Source organism: Peromyscus eremicus, chromosome 5 (genome assembly GCF_949786415.1).
Source record: "Peromyscus eremicus chromosome 5, PerEre_H2_v1, whole genome shotgun sequence".
NCBI classification, from domain to species: domain Eukaryota; kingdom Metazoa; phylum Chordata; class Mammalia; order Rodentia; family Cricetidae; genus Peromyscus; species Peromyscus eremicus.
In genome coordinates, this window is record NC_081420.1 from 60858344 (window position 1) to 60879662 (window position 21319).

The window sequence follows — 21319 nt, forward strand, 5'->3', positions numbered from 1 at the left end:
AGAGGGTATTGATTGGAAACAATTGTACTGAACCTCCGGGGCACCAGAAATACTCTACAGATTGAACTGAGTTAATTACACAGTTAATTACATTATAAAAATTCTTCAGGATATACATTTCAGACTATTACACACTGTAGTATGTACACTATATAACTTTTCAAAGGATATATCCAAGAACTGAGACGATACTAAGGAATGAGCAATCACAGTCCAAAAGAAAGAAAGAATCCAAAATGGAGAGTATAACACCCTAGGGCTTCTTTATCCCAGGAAATTGCTACCTGATCAGAACAGGTGCCTGAGAGGTTACACTGTACTCAGGCAGCCCTGAACACTAAGAAGGCAAAGTGTCAGTGTGAGAAATACCATGTGAACCATCCCCTTGATTTCAACTAAGAACTCAAAAACCCAAACCCCCAAAGAAAGGACAACTTGAAAGTAAACTAAACCCAAGGATAAACTAGGAGCAGGGGGATGATGCCTGGGCTCACTGGCCAGCCAACCCAGTCTAATCAGCAAGGCCAGGTCAGAGTCACTCTCAAAAGACAAGGCAGGTGGTTGCCGAGGGACAATGACCTCTGGCATGCACATGTGCCCACATTCGATCCTGTGCTCATACCTCCTGCATGTGCGCTAACACCCACACACAAAATAATAATAATAAAATGTCAAAATTAGGTAAACACTGAGACTAGTAAAATTTATAATCCCAAACTGAAACAAAAAAAAAGAAAAACGGAAATGTCATTTTTTTTTTAAGAAAGCAAAGCAACCCTAGAAAGAATTATAAAAATAAACTGCCCAGGTAAGACAATTTCTAAAACTAGTCTCCACACCTATTCCATTTTTTCCTTTTGTGACTTGGTTTTTAAATTTTTATTTCACCTTATCTTACTACACATATACTAATAAATTAAACTGCATAAAAACCAAACAAAGTAAAACCAGGCAGAGGTTCTAGAGCAAATAAGTACTGCATCCACGCCATAATAAAACATGAATATTTCACCCCAGTAACATGGCTAACTGTAAATTAATATAGTGAGCAGTTTTAAATTGACAGTATACTATAACACTCTAGCATTGTTCTTATTACTACTCACTTGTTGATACAGTGGAAGGAAAATTCAAGGGGGAAAATGTAACTTCTGCTACACTCCTATCGATGTCAGGAAGACACAGGTGCAATGTGGACCTCTGTCACAAGATAACTGAGTCATCTCTTTAGAGCCAAAACCACTTAAGGAGACACAAAACTCCAAACATTCATTAGACATTTTATTTCAGGACAGATCACTCCTAAAGCTTCATGAAGAGTGGGGCATGTTTAAATAAGGTAGTCTAAGCTGATGAAAACAGAATTACAAGGAAATCAACAAATCCTTACAGTCATTATGTCTGTGAGGAAATCGAAGTATATTTTATTTGGCATTTAATCCAAGTTTTACAGCTATAGAATCTAACATGTAGCCCAAGTGTTCTAAAAGCAGACACTGAGGTGGACAGTCTCCTGTGACCATGAGGATCAAGCCGACTGACTCACTTTCTGTGATGACTATGAAACAAAACCAAGCCACTTCAGATGAGAGAATGGTTCAGGAGCGTCTCTTCAAACCAATGATGACAGCACACCAGCCATGCAGGGAACTAGCTGATGCTCATGTAACCGCCACATCCATCTCCCCGACTCTGTTACTATGTGCACACTCTTTCCTCACCCTCAGAGTAGCCTAATTTTCCAAAGAAATGTTTTTTAAAACTAAGTCAGCTGGGGCGGCGGTGGCACACACCTTTAACCCCAGCACTCGGGAGGCAGAGCCAGGTGGATCTCTGGATCTCTATAGAGTGAGATCCAGGACAGGCACCAAAACTACTCCGAGAAACTCAGTCCGGAAAAACCAAAAAAAAAAAACAAAAAAAAACAAAAAAAAAAAAAAACCCTAAGTTGTGAGGTGATGGAGCAGGTAAATGACACTAACCAGGCAAGAATCGTCCCTGACTCTACTTCCCACCCCCTCTAGTCCTGGATGCTATATGGAAGTGTACTACAGGTCAGACTTCAAATTGTGATTCTTCCGTTGACTGTAAAAATGGTAGAAACCTTTTAGAGGAAGACGATCCTCTAATATATAATTAGATCACATCTGTAAAATGGAAAAATGCTCTTCACAAATTACACCGAAGGGACAAACTGTAAGTCTGTGGTAATTAGTCTGAATTGCACTAGTTACAAAACAAGGTGGCTGAAGTAGAATTAAACTCAAAATCCAGAAAACGTCTCCTTCTATCTACCTGAAGTAGCAATTCTTAGTTTTAGTATTCTAAATTCCTTGGCTGACTTCTGAACTTCCTTAGCATTCCTTAACTTTTCACCAAAATAATTTTGTTCTCCATTTGTTATGAGGTTGAACTCACTCGCTTCCTTTGCCCATCCTAACTGGCTAAACTGTCACAATGATGTGACATGATGGCAAAGGTAGGCCAGTGCAAACTGCCTGGCACTGGAGACCAGACTGGATTTGCTGGTTCCCATACAATGCCTGAAGAGGATCAGTCGATGTACACCCAGCACCAAGCCTGTCGCTTCTCCTTACTGACTTGTTTAACCAGACCAGCTGTCCTCGCTGAGGGCTGGCTACCTTCGGAACAAAACACTGTTAGGGAAGAATGCAGGGCTGAAGAGATGGCTCAGCGGTTAGGAACACTTGCTGCTCTTCCAGAGGATCCACGTCTGACTCTCAGCACCCACGCGTGATGGCTCACAACCATCCATAACTCCAGTTCCAGGGGATCTGACACCCTCTTCTGACCCCTGAGAGTAACAGGAACATGTGTGGTGCACATACATAAATGCCAGCAAAACACTCATACACATAAAATAATAAATCTTAAAAAATATTTTTGCCGGGCGGTGGTGCTGCAAGCCTTTAATCTCAGCACTCGGGAGGCAAAGCCAGGCAAATCTTTGTGAGTTCGAGTCCAGCCTGGTCTACAAAGTGAGATCCAGGACAGGCTCCAAAGCTACACAGACAAACCCTGTCTCGAGAGAAAAAAAAAAAAAAAATTTAAGGGGAAAGGTGTAACGGATTATACTCACCAGAACCACAACCCAGAGCCAGAGCTGTACACTCAAGGTGGTGGTGCATGCCTTTAATCCCAGCACTTGGGAGGCAGAGCCAGGCGGATCTCTGTGAGTTCCAGGCCAGCCTGGACTACCAAGTGAGTTCCAGGAAGGGCGCAAAGCTACACAGAGAAACCCTGTCTCGAAAAACCAAAAAAAGGAAAAAAAAAATTAAGTAGCAGCCAGCACCAAGGCTCAGGACCCAAACTCTGAAAGTTTGACAAAGGATACTTCCTGAATACCTCTGTTGAGAACTCAAGACACCTGTCCTTGCAACTAGGGCCGTGTATTTATTTCCCTTAGAAGTTAATTTACACTGTTATCAGTATCATTTCCTTTTCCATTCTGACTTACAGCTTAATGGCCTGTGGAGAGTACAAACTAGGACCAGTCATCCACCTTAAGGAGTGAACGACACCATGCTTACAACTTCTCTTATAAAATTATGACAAACTAGAAAATATTTTGTTAATTCTGGGGTCTTATGGAGAAAAGCGATGAGACACTGTTCATCCTGTGCCAGTTTATTGATTCCTAAGATAACAAAGAAAGGGAAAAAAAAAAAAACAACTTAAACTCTTACTTAGTCCCCCGTCCAATCCCTGACCAAAACTTTCCAAAGATTCAAGATGGGAAGGACTTAACCAGGGTGATCTCAAACATCCTGCAAAACTTTTCTAAGCTATGAAACATTAACTGTCGGGGGAAGGGGGAGGGGGGAGAGAAGAAAGGGGAAAAAAAAAGAAAAAAAGAGAAAGCTGATCCAGAAAGAATACTAGGACAGTGTTCCTACTTCCATTCGTGTGGCGTTATTCCTAAAGACTGGGTATTGGCCCACTTCACTGAGCCTTTCCAATCCATAAGGCACAAAGCATATTAAAGTCTTCTAAAAACTCATACAGGGTAGAGGAGATGAACGAGGAGACTCGACTAATGCACGCTTTCTTCGAAAATGTCGTGTGTCAGCTAACACCTTGTAAGCGATCTTTAAAAATAAAATGTATCTGTTGATTAAAAAGAGGGTGGCTAGGTAGGTGGCAGGCACAGCCCAGAGATAGCCAATGTTCAGCTGATATGAACGTCCCACCGTGGAGTCAGACTTTTCTCTCATTCGCTGGCATTAAAACACCTGCGAACTACCGTGCTCCGGGAGCTGCAAACTATCCTGCAAAACTTTGCAAGGGCGCCCAGATTTCCAGGCTTTCCAGATCCCTCCCTCCCGCCCATCCTCCCCCGAGGCTGCTCCAAACAAAGTTCTTGCGGCGGCATCCCGGCAATCGTTTCAGAGGACGAAGTTTGCCTGGGTCCTGCCCACTCGCGCTCCCGCAGGACGCAACTGAAACTTGTGAGGGAGACACGTCTCCCCCGGGGACCGAAACTTGCAACTGGGGGGTGGCGGGGTGGAGGGGGGGGGAGGATGGCGGCCAAAGGGTTCCGCCTCCCCGAGGGGCTGCACGCAGCGCTGGGCCCTTCCCGGCCCCCGGCCCGCGCCCGCCCGCCTGCCAATCACGCCGCAGACCCCCGGCGCGCGCGGCACGGCGTGCGAGCGCTCGGTGAGCCGGCTCGGTCCAGGCCGCGCCGCCACCGCGTGCCCTCTGCCCGGGGCCGGGAATGGCGGCGTCCGGCTGCCTGGGGCCAATTCCGTCCCGGCCCCCTCGCCTTAGACCCCGCCAGCCTCGCTAGCAGCGACCGAGGAGAAAAGGAAGTTACCTCAGGGTGGTCCCGGCGGCGGCCAGTCGCGGGAGGCCGAGCGGGTCCGGCGCGGTGGCGGCGGCGGCGGCGGCTACCGCAGTGCCCTCCGCCCCATTGTCTCCCTTCCAGGAGGCTCCCGGCGAAGCCGAGCCCGGGAACCAGGAAGTTCCCCGGCGCGACACCTCCTGCCGCCGCCGCCGCTATGGAAACGGCCCCCGCCTTCCCCAGGGCGGCTCGCCCGGGACCCCGCCTCCTCGCCGCCGGCCCCGCCCGCCTCACCGGCCGCCAACAGTCGCCGCTGCGGCCGCGGCGGCCGCCGCCATCTTGGCGCGGGCGAGCGGCCCCTGCCTTCCCGGCGGCACGTGCGCTGCTCCCGCGCTCCCGCCGGGCGCGCTCCCGCCGGGCTGCAGGCCGACGCCGAGCCCCCCGCCCCACTGCCAGGAGCGAGGTGTGCGGCCCTGGCAGCGCCCAGGGATGGCCACAGAACTACAGATGGCTCTGGACCAAATGCAGTGTCTGACACTTGGGAGCTGGCAGGAGAGCAGGGGGCTCGGTTTGCATCTGGGGGCCCACTGCTTCCCAGCCTTGAGACCTTGCCCACTGCACTTGGTTTTCTCCCCGATTCCGTGAAGCGGGGGATGGTAACCGTACCTGCTTCATGGAGTTGTGCCCTGCACAAGCGAATGCTTGGTAGTGTGTGCACAGTGATGATCTGTCAATAGAGTGTCCCGGTTACTGACAAGGTCACACAGTCAATTTCCAGGCGTTTATGCCAAATGATCAGCACAACTTTAAGTAGGCTACCGTGTGCGAGCCGTTTGCTGCCTAAAACGTGTTCATGTTCATCTCTGTCCCATCTTTCTCTAGGTCAGCTTTCTTTTGTGTGTCGTGGAAATTGCCAAGAGTTTTAATCTCCACAGTCCATTAAGAGCCGCTGTAAAAAGGATGATGTAAACTTCCCAACACTACAATTTGCTGACAGTTAAGTGATTTATTCAATGGAAGCTACAAAAGTTTGGGTGTGCGAATAACTAAAAGGCTTCTGTGCTTGTTTCCAGGAACTAGAATTACTAAAGCTGGCAACTCGGCACTGTTGTTACTCTTTCCCTAGCTGGTGAAACCTGACACTCATGGCTGCGTGCTGTGTGCAATTAAGGACAGAAGGGAAGGAAGGGGAGGCTGAGTAGCCGGCCGTCCCTTCCTCTGCATGCAGACTTTTAACACCTGTGAATAGATTGGGCCTTGGTTAGCTTCTATGGCCCTTCTGCCTCTCAAATGTCGCATTAACCACTTTACATTGTTGGGGAGGCGGGGGGGGCTGCAAGTGGCACCCAGGGCCTTTTGAACACGCACATACACATTTCCATTGATCTGCATTCCCAGTTTAAAGACAATAAGATAATAAAAATATATGCTTTTATTTGGGTTTTCACTTAAACCAGGTTCGCAAACACTACTTTTGGAGGGTTTTGTTGTTGTTTTGTTTATTCTGGAATGTACAAAACAGCACAACCGGTTTGATGGAAGGACGTAGGAAATTTATCAACACCCCAATATTTCTCCGAAAGGTATAGAATTCCCACGTTAGCAAATCACTAAAGCATTCTCCGTCTGTGACAAGACCCACCTCTTCCATGTCTTTGGACACACATTGTACCCTGCAGATTGCAGAAGTCCTCCAAACACTGCTTCCTGAATGAAACAGCAGTGTTTGAACTACCATCTCTGTAAGATACCGTGGGAACCCCACAGAGACTCAAAAGAGAGCTCATTCGGAAATATCACTGCAAATACAAAAGCACTAATGAGTTGGAGGAACACCCCTGGTCACAAGCTTGTTTCACAAACTGAAGTAGAAGTTTCACATTTTTTGTGTGTAAATCAGTCTGATAGTACTGTATTCTGGACTTACTTGTCAGCATTATTGGCCCAACTTTAGACTTAGCACTCTGACTCTGTAATATGAATAGTCAGGAATATATTCAATAATGAGGGTGGCTGCATTTCATTGCATAAATAAAAGCATTTGAGCCTTGGGGTAGTCGTTTGCCAACCCCTGCCATAAAAATGTATATTTAGATTATATTCACTCCATGATTATATTTTCTCGAACATGCTAGATACCAAGATGCCCTTCAACTGGAAGGGGAAAAAAAAAGATAAAAATGTACTGCAGATAAAATACCAAATGAGGAATAAACTATCTCCAATGAAACTATTTCACAAATGCCAAACATTTAGAACTCTCCTATCACGTAACAGGAGAAGAGATTGACATTTGCATTTCATTTTTGCAAGTTATTTTATCCTAATGACAAAATACTTAAATGCTGCCAAAGGTAAAAGTACATGTTTACATTTCCCACAAGATGTCATAATAACTAGAGTCAAGAGTACAATCTGTGGGGAGAAAACGAAAATAGAGAACACGGGGAAGTTTTCACAAAAATTATCCAGCCTTTACTTTCATCTTCAAAATTATGGACGAAAGGGGCTGTTCCTAGAGTCTCCTGTAAACTGAGACTGCAGTGTGAATCCATGACTATACGGTCCACTTAGCTTTGGGGATGAGAGTAAACAACTTGCTTAGCGGGAGGTGGGGTGGAGGCTCTGGGACGCCTAGCATGATTCATCTCACCGCCTGCAGTAATTTCTGAAATTCCCTAGGAATGTTCTGTTGACTAGAGAAGTCAGATCTAACGCCACTGTATGTAACTCATCATGGTGAAAGCAAATAACATATAAAGCAGATTAGTCAACACCCATGGACCAAATGTCAATGAAAAAGCCACATCCATGTGGCTCGAATTTTTTTCTTAAAAAAAAAAAAAAAAAAAAAAAAGAGTCCTTCAGTTTAAAAGAGAAAGTATTGATGGCAGAGCCAAAAGGAAGACTCCATGGATGGATTATGAACAATATAATTGCATGTAAGATGTTGCATACAGTTTGTGACAACGATCTAGGATGGGCTTACTTATTGGCGTTCTAAGAGACTTCGGAGACCTCCCTATCTTAAGAACACACGTGCCATGAGATTGGGGAACTTGTCTGTCTTCCATCCTATTCTGTTCTTTGGTCTAGTTTGCTCTCTGGCCAGAGTCAGTTCCCTCTGAATAAAATATAGAAAGAATGAAAAGGGAAGAAAGGAGTAAGGAAAGAATGTCAGAAGGAAAGGACACAAAGGTGTATCAATACCCGATTTTTTTTATGTATAAAGAGAAATTTCTAATTTTTCCACACGCTCAAACAGATCTGTGATCAAAAAAAAGTTTAGGAATGACTCCTTTTCAACCACTGAAGCTGCCTCTCACTATCTCCTTTGCGCTGTGCTCATAGCCACTGAAGTGAATGATAAGCGGCACCAGTGGCATCGCTGGTTAACGCATGGAAAGGTCACGGTCACGACAGAACCCAGTATTAGTTTTAGAGCTTTATTGGGGGAAGGGTGACAAGAGAATCAGGCCTGGGGAGGAAAGCACGTACAGACAGAGGGAAGATGGAGGGGAGAGAGAGAGCAGAGCAGAACAGAGGGGTGGGGTGGGGTCTGAGTCACGGCTCTTTAAGGTGCAGATGGGATTACAGAGCCATGCCACACATGCACCGATTGTGCACCACGCTGAGCATGCATGGTCACTCGGGTACACTGATGAGGTAAGACGCAAGACCCTTTGCTTAACTTCTGAACTGCACGTGTGCGGTCATGCAACTGGAGTGAGGGCAGAATTCTAACAGCCATTCTGTTCCTGATTACAGTAAAACAGGTTATCATGGGCTACCAGAAATCTATAATGAGTCTGGATCATTTCTCAGGTGTGTCGTTACGTCTTCCTAGCTCTGGAAGACTTTCTGTCAGCTGACCTTCCATCTGCCACACTCCAGCTTCCCTTCAGTCACCTCTCAGACGCGATGCCATTGTTATTATTATCATTATCATTATTTTATTATTTGGTTTTGGTTTGAGTTTTTGAGACAGGGTTTCCCTGTGAAGCTCTGGCTGTCCTGGACCTCACTTTGCAGACCAGGCTGGCCTTGAACTCACAGAGATCTGCCTGCCTCTGCCTCCCAAGTGCTGGGGCCAAAAGTGTGTGCCACCATGCCTGGCTTTTGATGCCATTACTTTTATTGTATGTATTTTATTCATTAAGGCAAAAGTGTAGCACTCAGAGGATGAGTTTCAGGACTCAGTTGTCTTCCTCTACCGTGTGGTCCCAGGGCTTGAACCCAGGTCATGAGGATTGACAGCTGGGGCTTCAACCTATGGAGCCATCTCACCAGCCCCTATTATTTATTTTTTCAAAGTTTCATTAAATTGATGGAATTTAAATATTAAAATGCATCCATATATAAGATATTGAAAAATTAAAATGTAATTTTATGTCATTTTGTCTTCATTTCAGGGTGATAAAGCATCAGCCTTCATGTACATAAATTTTTAATTGACTTTTAAACTCTATGTATGTTGTATGGTAGTTTTCCCAGGAAACCTCCCAAGGAACCATGCACACCAATGTTCACACACTGTCAGTGACACTCCTTTTATATCTGCAATGGCCCTGTGACTCACTTCTATCCCCTAAAAAGAGTTTGGTGGAAATGAGGCAAGCGATTTCTAAAGTAAGAACAGAAGAAACCTTGAGGTTTCTACCTGGGTCTATGAAATTTTTTGTGTACTTTCTCTCAGAATTCAAATACTGTCAGGTAAGAAACCTAGGCAGATCGCACAGGGCATACTAGATAGCCAGCCTCACCTGAGCCCACTGCCAACAGCAGCCAACCTCAACTGCTGGCCATTGCATGCCTGGAGTTCCAGCTGAAAAACACTCTGAGAAACTCTTAGTGGTAACCTTTCCATTGAGCCTACGTAGCCAGGGGAACCATAGAACAGTAACAAATTGCTGTCTTTAGAAATGGAGTTTAGTGCTGTGGAATAATCCTCTTGTACACTATAAAGATTTGTCACTTCAATTGGTTTAATAAAACGTTGATTGGCCAGTAGCCAAGCAGGAAGTATAGGTGGGGTGACCAAACTAAGAATGCTGGGAAGGAGAAGGGCAGAGTCAAGATTCACCAGCCAGACACAAAGGAAGCAAGATGAGAATGTCATACTGAGAAAAGGTATCAAGCCACATGACTAAATATAGATAAGAATTATGGCTTAATTTAAGTATAAGGGCTAGGTAGTAACAAGCCTGAGCTACAGGCCGATCATTTATAATTAATATAAGCCTCTGTGTGGTAATTCAGGAAGTGGCTGCTGGGTATTTGGGAGTTGCTGGCAGGACAGAGACTTCCACCTACAGTTTAGTGTTATTTGTCTCAAACCTGCAGGAATAGCACAATAAATGTATTAAGAATGAATGGCTCAGTCAGCAAAGTATTTGCCATACAAGTGTGAAAACCCAATTTCAATCACCAGAACCTATGTGAAAATGTCAGGCATGGTGGCACACTCTTACAATCCCAGTACTGGGAAGCTGGAGACTGGCAGATCCCTGGGGCTTTCTGGTCAGCCAGCTTAGCCCAATCAGGGAGCTCCAGGACAATCTGAGACCCTTGTCTCCAACAAAGCAAGGTGAATAGGTCCTGAGGAGTAACATCCAAGGTTAACCTCTGGCCTCCACACACTCACACACTGTGCAGGAGTCCCCACACACATGCACCCACAAGCACACTCACACACTGTGCATGATTCCCCCCCACACACACACAAGCACACTCACACACTGTGCAGGAGTTCACACACACACACACACACACACACACACACACATACACACATGCACCTATAAGCACACTCACACACGTGCATGAGTCCCCACACACACGTGCACCCATAAGCACACACACACTGTGCAGGAGTCCCCACACATACATGCACCCATAAGCACACTCACACACTGTGCATGAGTCCCCACACGCACATGCACCCATAAGCACACAAACTCACACACTGTGCATGAGTCCCCACATACACATGCACCCATAAGCACACTCATACACTGTGCAGGAGTCACAAAAAAAAAGAATATAATGCTAAAACTATATTTAGCCATATTTCACCTAAAGTGTTAATAACAAAATAGTACCATCAAAGTTAGCAGAAGTGCCATGGACATAGGTCAAGCTATGAAAACAGGGTAAACAACTGTGGATTCTGGGGAATTCAAGGGCACCTTCTTTTACTGAGAAGTTTCTAATTTTGTCTGGTTCTCTGATTTGAGGTGGGATGATACATTATTGGACTGTGTGAAGCAACATAATGACCTTGATCAAAGTAAATACACAGTACTTTCAATTACATTTGACTCAGACGTGAAATAAGTCCTTGACAGCCTCCTCTGACTAAAAAGGAAAAGACATAAGGGTCTCAAGCAGCCAGGCTCAAGACTCTTGAAAATGAGGATAGAGATGAAAAAGAAAATGACTTTTTAATCTGCCCCGCGTGTTCTTTCTGTTTGCTAATACACTACGAAAATCACAGGTTCATAATTCTTAATCTGTAATTTTGAAATCCACAAAGCTCTATACATCAAAACATGTTTTATATGTTTGGCAGCTAAATGATGACAACTGAGCTTCCCTTAGACTGTTCTTGGTTTTTCTTTGGGGATGGTGTTTTTTGGAGCTTTGGTTTTGGTTTCTAGGCAGAAGCTAGCTGTGTTGTTCATGCTGGCCTTGAACTCCTCTGTAGCCCAAGGTGTCCGCAGACTCCAAAGCTATTCTTCTGCCTCAGGTTCCTCAATGCTGGGATTACAGGCATGTGCCACCATGCCTGGCTATTTATACTTCTTATCTTAATGTGGGTTTTCATTTTGCTGCAAAACTTGAGTGTATTTAATCACAATCTCTGCAGTCAGAACCCCAGAATCAAATCCTGCAGCTCAGCTGCTTGTCAGCTCTGAGTCTTGGCGTGACTGTGTGACCCTGGGCCTCGTCTCGCTCCTCTGTAAAAATGAGGATAGTAGTGGAAGCTCCTCATAGGCCCTTTACAGAACTAAGTAAGATCATACATGCAAAATACTTAGCCCAGTGGCTAGTAGTGAACACTTACCAAACATCCACAATTACTGTAAGACTATTCAGATACAAGGCTTTTTTTTTTCTAAATTCAAAGGAAATAATATTTCAAAAAGGATTTTGTCAGAAAAAAAAAAAAGTTACTCAAATTATCAACAGCAGAATGGCATTTGATATAGAGAATCAGAGGCATCTGGAGTCTTTGGAATGTGTAGAAGGGTGAAGGGTAAAAAAGGCCAAAACTTTCCAGTAATTAGCCGTGAACCCTCCTAGGAAGCTACTGCATCCAGATCAAAAGTCACTGCAAATGGCAGATCGTCACTGCCCATGTCATCACTGTCCATACTTATCTGCCCTGCAACTTAGCAGCTGGTGACTACCAGGGATGTGTGCTGGTGTACTGGGGTCTAGCTAGCTTCATTCCAAAAATGCACATCTGCCAAACCCTCAAGGCCAGCTGCTGCAGAAACAATGGTGTGTCCTTGTGCCTTCCAGATGCCATGGGGGCTCTATACCTCATCCGAACTGTACTGCTGAGGAACATGAGGAAGCACAGCTCCTGAGTGCCCAGCCTTTCTGATTCACTCAACACCCAGCATAAATAGTCTCTGAGTGAAACAGTTTATATTGGTAGAGTAGTTTGTTTGTTTGTTTCTTGCAGCGCTAGGATACAAACCTGGACCCTCATGTGCTAAGCAAACACATGCCCAATCTTCAGTCCCACTATTTTCCATAAAAGCTCTGAGAGTGAGGTGCTACCTAATGTGTCTGCAGCTGCATGGGTAGAGATTCTGTATTCCACACCTAGAGTGGATGGCTAAAGAGAAGTTCAGTTGCCCATCAGTGAATTTGTGTGTCAAATAAAAAAAATGTTTTGCTATTCCATATCCCATTTAACATTCCAAGACCAAATAACTCTCAACTCAAAAAATTCCATTCTATTTATATTATCTAATTGCCTTCCTTTAAGTTGACTCATTCCTATGTAAATAAGTTTATAGAGAAAATTTTGAATAAATATCTAAGGTAAAATGCAAATCATAACAGTAGAACACAAATGTCATGTCATATAAATGGAGGATAAAAATAAAAATGAAAATAACATTAAACTAATTAATTAACTAAACTAATTAACTAAGAAGGCTCTTCACCCAATGCCTACTCCCTTTGTTGAGAAGGGAGATTATTATGTGTTAGAAATGTTGGTTGCGGGCTGGAGAGATGGCTCAGAGGTTAAGAACACTGGCTGTTCTTCCAGAGGTCATGAGTTCAATTCCCAGCATCCACATGGTGGCTCACAACCATCTGTAATGAGATCTGGTGCCCTCTTCTGGCCTGCAGGGATACATGCAGACAGAACACTGTATACATAATAAATAAATCTTAAAAAATAAAAAAAAATAATTAAAAAAAATTTAAAAAAAAAAAAAAAAAAAAAAAAGAAATGTTGGTTGCACTAACAGCAAATATCCTATCACCAATCAAGACTCAATAACTGTTACATTTACCAGGACTAAAATGAAATCATGATCCATATCTTAGAGTTTCTATTGCTGTGAAGAGACACCATGACCACAGCAACTCTTATAAAGGAAAACATTTAATTGGCACTGGCTTACAGTTTCAGAGGTTTAGTCCATTATCATCATGGGGGTGGGGCATGGTGGCATGCAGACAGACATGATACTGGAGAAGGAGCTGAGAGTTCTACATCTTGATCAGCAGGCAGGAGCAGGAGACTGACTGAGTGCCTCACTGGGGATAGCTTGAGCATAGGAGACCTCAAAGTCCACCTCCACAGTGACACACTTCCTTCAACAAGGTCACACCTCCTAATAGCGCCACTCTCTATGGGCCAAGCATTCAAACACATGAGTCTATGCAGTGCATACCTATGCAGACCACCACAATGCATGAAAAACCAAACTTGTCACTATGAGACGAAATGGTGTTTAAAGCTTTGCCCATCTTCTCTACCACAGTAGACCATACCCTATGTTTCAGGCAACACACTTTCTGCCACTTCCAACTTACTGCTTTAGCAAAGGGTCAGGATATTAGTAATGCAACTTTGGAAACTACTCAGAAGCTGAGTGTTGAGCTATGTCACTGTGCTTTCCTCATGCTAACTCAGTCACAAACACATTGTTGCTGTCATTGAGCTGAAATTCATGTGACATAAAATCAACTATTCTTTCTTTCTTTATTATTTATTTATTTATTTTGGTTTTTCGAGACAAGGTTTCTCTGTGTAGCTTTGCACCTTTCCTGGAACTCACCCTATAGACCAGGCTGGCCTCGAACTCACAGAGATCCGCCTGGCTTTGCCTCCTGAGTGCTGGGATTAAAGGCGTGCGCTACCACCGCCCAAAATCAACTATTTCAAGTGAACTCAGTAGTGTTTAGTGCACCCATGATAGTGTATGGCTACTTCCTCCAATTCTCAAATGCTTTCATTACCCCCAAAAGAAACCCTGTACCCCGTGCTCATTAAACCTGTACTCTCTTTTCCCACTCAAACATAGGTCCTGGCAGCCACTGATCTACTTTGTTTCTATAGACAAACCTGGGAATATTCTATATAAATGCAGTCCTGTGATATGGGACCTTGTGTCTATCGTTTCTTTTTCTTTTTTTTTTTTTTTCTCTTTCTTTTTGGTTTTTTGAGACAGGGTTTCTCTGTGTAGCTTTGCGCCTTTCCTAAAACTCAATCTGTAACCCAGGCTGGCCTGGAACTCACAGAGATCCTCCTGGCTCTGCCTCCCAAGTGCTGGGAGTAAAGGCGTGCACCACCACCACCCAGTATCTATCATTTCTTTTGCTAACATGTCTTTGGAGTTCATAGAAATTATAGCGTGTATTGATACTTCCTTTACATGGATAGTTATACATTTCACAATTGGTTAGTACGTATATGGCTAATCATTTGGGTTTTCCCACCTTTGGGCTATCATGAAAATTGCTATTATAAACATGTATGTATTTGCTTGAGTAATTATTTTTCATTATTTCAGGAATGTGCTTAGGAGTGGAATTGTTGGCCCTATTGTAATTCTATGTTTAAGGAAGTACTGTTTAAGGAGGCACCAAACTGTTTTGACAATGACTTACATTCCCACCAACAGTGCACAAGGGTTCCAATTTCTCCACATTCTCCATAAACACTTGTTATTTTTCTGTGTTCATGATTATAGCCATCCCTGTGAGCACGAAGTGGCATCTTGTGGTTTGATTTGCATTTCCCTAATAACAAATAATGTTGATTATCTTTTATGTGCATATTCGTGCTCTGCATAACTTCTTTGGAAAACTGTCTTTTCAGGTCATTTGATCATTTTTTAATTGGGTTGTTCAAATTTTTATTGAGCTATAAACGTTCTTTATAGATCCACTTATCACATATATGATTTGCAAATATTTTATCTCATTCAACAGTTTACTATTTCATTTTTATTGATAATGTCCTTTGATGAACATATTTTTAAATTTTTCTGATATCCAATTTCTCTAATTTTTTCTTTTATTGTATTTTTAGCATCACTTTTATTTGTCTATTGCCAATCCAAAGTAATGAATATCTCTACATTTTCTTTTTAAAGTTTTATGATTTGGACCCTTATATTAATATACATTTTTAAGTTATATATCTTCCATAAATATAAGGTAAATCTATTGGCCCAGATTAGCTTTATAACCACAAGAATTTACCCACTCTTGATACTATTTCTTCAATAAATGAGTTTGGTTAGCCAAGAATATGAACAAGTTACTGTAGCGGATTCTACCACATTCTATATTTATATTTATTCATGTCACATATTAGTCCTATGTACAAGCAGGATGTATAAAGAACGTGCTGTGGGAGAGGGCTGAGGCCAAACACTGAACCACCGGATTATGAGATAAAAGGCGTAGAATTGTAAGTAATAACAAAACCACCTCAGACGCATCTAACAGCAAAGCTGGCTGGTGAACAACACCAGTGTGCTTCATGGGTTCTGAGTCTTCAACGGCTTCTTCCTCTGCCTGCGTTTTTCCTCTCCACCCACCCAAGATGGCTGCCAACAATTTCCAGAGTCCCAGGTCTCCTCTACCTCATCCAGAAAAAGCAGCCAGCTCCTGGCCAAGGTTTGCCTGTTTGGGATCTGGTATGAAACGCCCCCAATCCCTGCATGGATATCAATGGTCACAATGTAAGTTTCTGCTAATTTCTCTCTTCTTCATGCATTGCCAGTTGGAGTTAGGCTTCTTCCACACGTTTCTCAAATGGTAAACTGGGCAAATGAAAAAGAAAGGAAAGACAAGGATATTAAGGAGCCAGCATACTGTTCCCCAAGGTCACTGAAGAGGTCTTCACAGAAGAGATGGGATTACCTGGTCACGTGGCAGAAGAGTGTTCAGGTCATCCATTTTTACAAAAATAGAGATTAATATCCATTTTAACTGGACCACTGGTGTCAGGTGAAAATTAGCAGTCCTAGGAGGGTAACTTGAGAGCACATCATGGAACACTTCAAATGCCTGAGTAAGGAGTTTAGATTTAGTTCATTAGGCAACAGATAGAAAAAGAATATGACTTACTCTCAGGGAAAAATAAAATTGCTCTAAAACTGGTGAGGTATTATTTTTAATTCACTAAATGCTGCATCTTGGTATTTAATAAGATATATTCATTGCTCATTCAATCAATAAATGTTATTGAGTACGTAATGGGTGCTCATCTGTATTGCACTGTATGGGCAGTAGCTGCTTATTCCATGGCGAATAAGACAGTCGAGCTGTCACTATTTTGGAACCTGTAGGGGGATGGAGAACTATGACCTAAGTTGTTCTTTCACACACACAGAGTAGATAAATGTAATTTAAAATCTTTCCCTCACCTACCTTCCCTTTTGACTTTCAGCCAGGCCTATTGAGCACACCAGAGCCAGGACTTAGCGTATCTGTAAGCCAGGGCTCAGGAACCCAGCTGTTGGGAGGCTGAAGCAGAAGGTGCTCAAGTTCAAGGCTAGCCTGGGCTACATAGTGAAACCCTGTCTCAAAACAAACAAAAGACGATGACGACGACAACAACAACAACAATAAACAAAATCTGTTGAGGATAAATTTCACATTAAAGATTCTTACCAGTACAAAAAGTTTAAAGCTCTGCCCCCCCCCCCCCCCCCCCGTCAACAGCAGGTATTTCCTAATGTTTAAATCTGACCATGTGTTTCACCTGCCCACTTGTAGGTTCAAAATAAAGCCCATGGAAAGCTGTCAATAAATGACTGGTGGGCTGAGTAAATAACAGTTAAATTCAGAGAACGTCTAGGAGGACTTTGGCTGATAATCTTTTATTGTAAGCTAGTTTGCTGGTCTCCAACAAAGACTTAGAATGAGTGCCTCTTGCCCTGTGTGTTCTTCCCAGGTTTTGTGACACATTACAAGTTCATGTATTTGCCGTCTGGCAAGAAGACACTTCAGAGAACCACTGGTGTGTGTTGTATGTCACTTGCATTATTCTGTGGAATTTATGAGAGACCCATAGTGCCCCAGATGAGGAAGGAACATTTTCAAGGTAGAAAAATAAAAGACAGCCGTGGTAATTATATATCATCTGTTTGACTTTGCTACCTGGGAAATACCAAGATAATCTTTGAAATAAGTCATTTCTAAATATCCAGAGGAGAAAAGGAGAAGTACTGAGGGGCAATAATGCAGATCTGAGCGTGCTGCACAAGAGCAATTTAATTTTCATGTATGATGTGGTGGCAGGCTATGCTGGCAAGGAAGGAGGACCAGCTGTCATCAACTCTCTTCAATAGATTCCAATATGACGTTACTGCCAGGAAGCCAAGAGGATGCCATCCAGCTAAAGGGTAGCTAATTTCAGATATGTGTGTGACACTCACATCAAGCCATTTCCCAAGGAATAGCATAAATATCCTTTCCAGAGAAGAGTTCAAGATCAACCTTTTCAAATGTTGCAGAATCTAGAGCAAAGGAACAAATTGGCATAAAACTTCTCTTTTTCACTTCTGTTGTATCAAGATTGTGAAATATCACAAAATTTGCCCGGGTAGACCAACTTAAAATAGTGGCTGATATAGCTAAGACTAGTGGTAACCCCTCATGTCTTGTTTCTATATAGATAACGCTGAGTGTCTTCAGAATAAACAGGATGTATTAAAAGAAACACAACTTTGCTGAAGGTTGAAAATAACATTTATCCTAGCAGTGTTGAAGCCTGTGTTTTAACTTGGCGTTATTGATGTCCTTCCTTTAAAAAGAATATTTATCTAAGAAGTCATCCTCAGCAAAATATTTGTTCCATAGTTTTATTTTTATTTTGTATTATAGGGTACCTTACATAGCCCAACCTGGCCTTACACTCACCACATAGCCAAGGATTACCTTTAACTTCTGCTCCCCTTACATCTACTTCCCAAGCGCTAGGATTCCAGGCACGTGTCACCTGCCTGGCTTATATGGTGATCAATCAACTGAACTACATTTGTCTTGTCTTGTTTTATTTGTTGTTGGTGGCTTTTGTTTTGTTTAAAGATTTATCTGTTTCTTATGTATACAGTGTTCTATTTGCATGACTTGCCTGCACACCAGAAGAAGACATCAGATCTCATTATAGATGGCTGTGAGCCACCATGTCGGTTGCTGGGAATTGAACTCAGGACCTCTGGAAGAGCAGTTAATACTCTTAACCTTTGAGCCATCTCTCTGGCCCCATTTGTTTTTAAATAAGCAGAAGATTACAATTAAAAGTGTGTGCATATGTGTTTATACACACCCAAACCTAAGAGTTCCTGTCTTCCTCATGTCTAAGAGAAGAATGTGGTGGAGGACAAGGTGCTGGGCACAGAGAACTTACATCTGTCTTCTGAGTTTCATTTCCCCTTGGGTTTTCTGTGGTTGGCAGTGCTGCTCTGCAAATACTTCTGGCTTTCTGCCTTGTTCACAGACGGTGGGACCGCTTGCTAGCCACCTTGGGTTGGGGTGTTATCCTGTCTGCTCTGTTGTGAACAGAACGTGGCATATGTGACTTCTTATGCAGAACACTGAATGGTAGTGTGAAACTATCCAGAGTATTCTCTCTGTCCCAACAGCCAGGCATGCTCCAGATGGTGGCAGATCTCTCAGCATCAATTACAAAGCAGTGTGAGGTAGAAAACCCCAATTATTTTGCAATGACTATTCTAAAGTACAACATAAAGAAAGCCTAATCCTTTTTTTTTTTTTTTGGTTTTTCGAGACAGGGTTTCTCTGTGTAGCTTTGTGCCTTTCCTGGAACTCACTTGGTAGCCCAGGCTGGCCTCGAACTCACAGAAATCCACCTGGCTCTGCCTCCCGAGTGCTGGGATTAAAGGCGTGCGCCACCACCGCCCGGCTTGAAAGCCTAATCCTTTTTTGCTGCTAAAATTTGGGGACTATTTGTGAACACAGAAGAACTTAGCCCATCCTGACTTCAACAGGATTTTTATAATCACTAATATCATGATCCTCATTATTAATTTTCCCTAACACTGATATCTCAACACACACACACACACACACACACACACACACACACACACACACACACAAGCCTTAAGTTCCTGTTGACATACTTGATAGATGTTGAAACTTTTAAAACGACATTACGGAGGCTGGAGAGATGGCTCAGCAATTAAGAGAACTTGCTGCTTTTGCAGAGGACCTGGATTGGGTTCCCAGCACCCATATGATAGCTCACAACTATCCATAATTCCAGTTTCAGGGGATCTGACACCCTCTTCTGACTTCTGTGGACACCAGGCACACACATGGTACACAGACATACAGACATGCAAGACATTCATGCACATAAAACAAAATAAATAACCTGAAAAAAAATTAATGACATTAATAGCCAAGCATGGTGGTACCTGCCTATAATCCCAGCACCCAGAGGGAGGAAGAGGATCATAGGTTTGAGGCCAGCCAAAGCTACCGAGCAAAATCTTGTTTCAAAATGACAGTGACTCAGTGAGTAAGGCCAAGCCTGGCATCCTGAGTAACCCCAGAGACCCATGTGATGGAAGGAGAGAACCAGCTCCTACAGCATGTCCTCCAGCCTTGACACAAGTACACACTGTAGCACACCTATGTCCACACACATATGCACAATTAATTAATTAATTAATTAATTAATTAATTAATTAAAACAGCATCAACAAATGTGCTGTGAATATATGTTGTTCCCATTGGTTAATAAATAAACTCCTTTGGCCTATGGCAAGGCAGCTTAGAGGCAGGCGGGAAATCCAAGGGCAGAGACAACAAAGAGAAAGGCAGAGTGAGAGAGATGCTAGACTGCCATCTTAGAAGCAACATGTAATGGGATGCAGGTAAAGCCATGGAACACGTAGCGATACATAGATTAATAGTTATAGGTTGAGTTAAACTGTAAGAGCTAGCTAGCAAGAGGCCTGCCATAGGCCATACAGTTGATAATTAATATTAAGCCTCTGAACGATTATTTTGTAAGCAGCTGAGGGGCCTTGGGGCCAGATGAGACCATAGGAACATGGACTGTGGGGCCAGGCGGGACCTGAGAAAACTTATGGCTACACAAATGCAATAGGCAAAAACAGGAAATGTGAAGGTGCAGAGAATGAGCAAGAGTCAGACCAACCAGCTCCTTTAGTGATGGACCATCTTGGACAAGTTCCATCATCTCCTCCAAGAACTGTGTTTCTTCAACAATAACAACAACAAAAGAGGTGGGAATATGGTGGTATTTTATCTGTACTGAAATGTGATTTTAACTGTATGTTAATAAATAAAGTTGCTTGGGGGGTCAGAGCTATTAGAGCCATAGCAAGAGTATGGCGGTGGTGGCGCATACCTTTAATCCCAGAACTTGGTAGACAGAGCTAGGTAGATCTCTGTGTGTAAAAAGATACAGCCAGCATTGGAGACACACGCCTTTAATCTCAATCCCAACCTTAGAAGACCTGGAAGTCTTTACAGACAGGCAGTGACAAGGCATGAGTTTACAACCAATGAGAAGGCAGAACCGAAAGTCTTTATAAAGACAAATACACAGGAAGTAGCTCCCTTTCGGAGAGCTCTCTTGGCTGAAGCAGGAAGGGTAAGGCTCTTAGCTCTGACCTCTTGGCTTTCTTCTCTGAATCGGCTCTGTGTTTCTTATTCAATAAGACGGTTGATTACATCTACATGGGAATAACAGAACTTAACTCACCAAATAAATTTCCACTCAAAGATATCAGTGAGCTGGGGACTGCCCATTCTCTTAGCTTAGGTTTGCCCAGAAAGAAGAATCTGTCATTGTAAGAACATTACTAGGACTCAGAAGAGGCAGAGCAGAGGAGATGAGCAGGGATAGTGGGAAGCCGTCACTGAGAATCATGAAGAGATGTGGTGACTGGTCACTGGGCTCTACACGAACAGCTGAGAAGACTTTCAAGACCCTCCTGCAGACACAGGCAGGTTGAAGGTAAAAGGAGG

The 21319-nt window shown here is 43.3% G+C and overlaps 1 protein-coding gene across 2 annotated transcripts in view; it reads right to left on the reverse strand.

Annotated features, from left to right (window-relative positions):
* Usp6nl (USP6 N-terminal like) overlaps positions 1-5042 on the reverse strand; it is a 140392-nt gene extending 135350 nt beyond the window's left edge. Inside the window, exon 1 of one of the 2 annotated variants that reach the window (XM_059263541.1) lies at positions 4835-5042. The gene's annotated coding sequence lies outside the window, so the exon portion shown is untranslated. Of the gene's footprint in view, positions 1-1106; positions 1259-4834 lie in introns of those variants that run through there. The other variant, XM_059263542.1, reaches the window with a different exon arrangement.
* Between the last annotated feature and the right edge of the window lie 16277 nt (positions 5043-21319).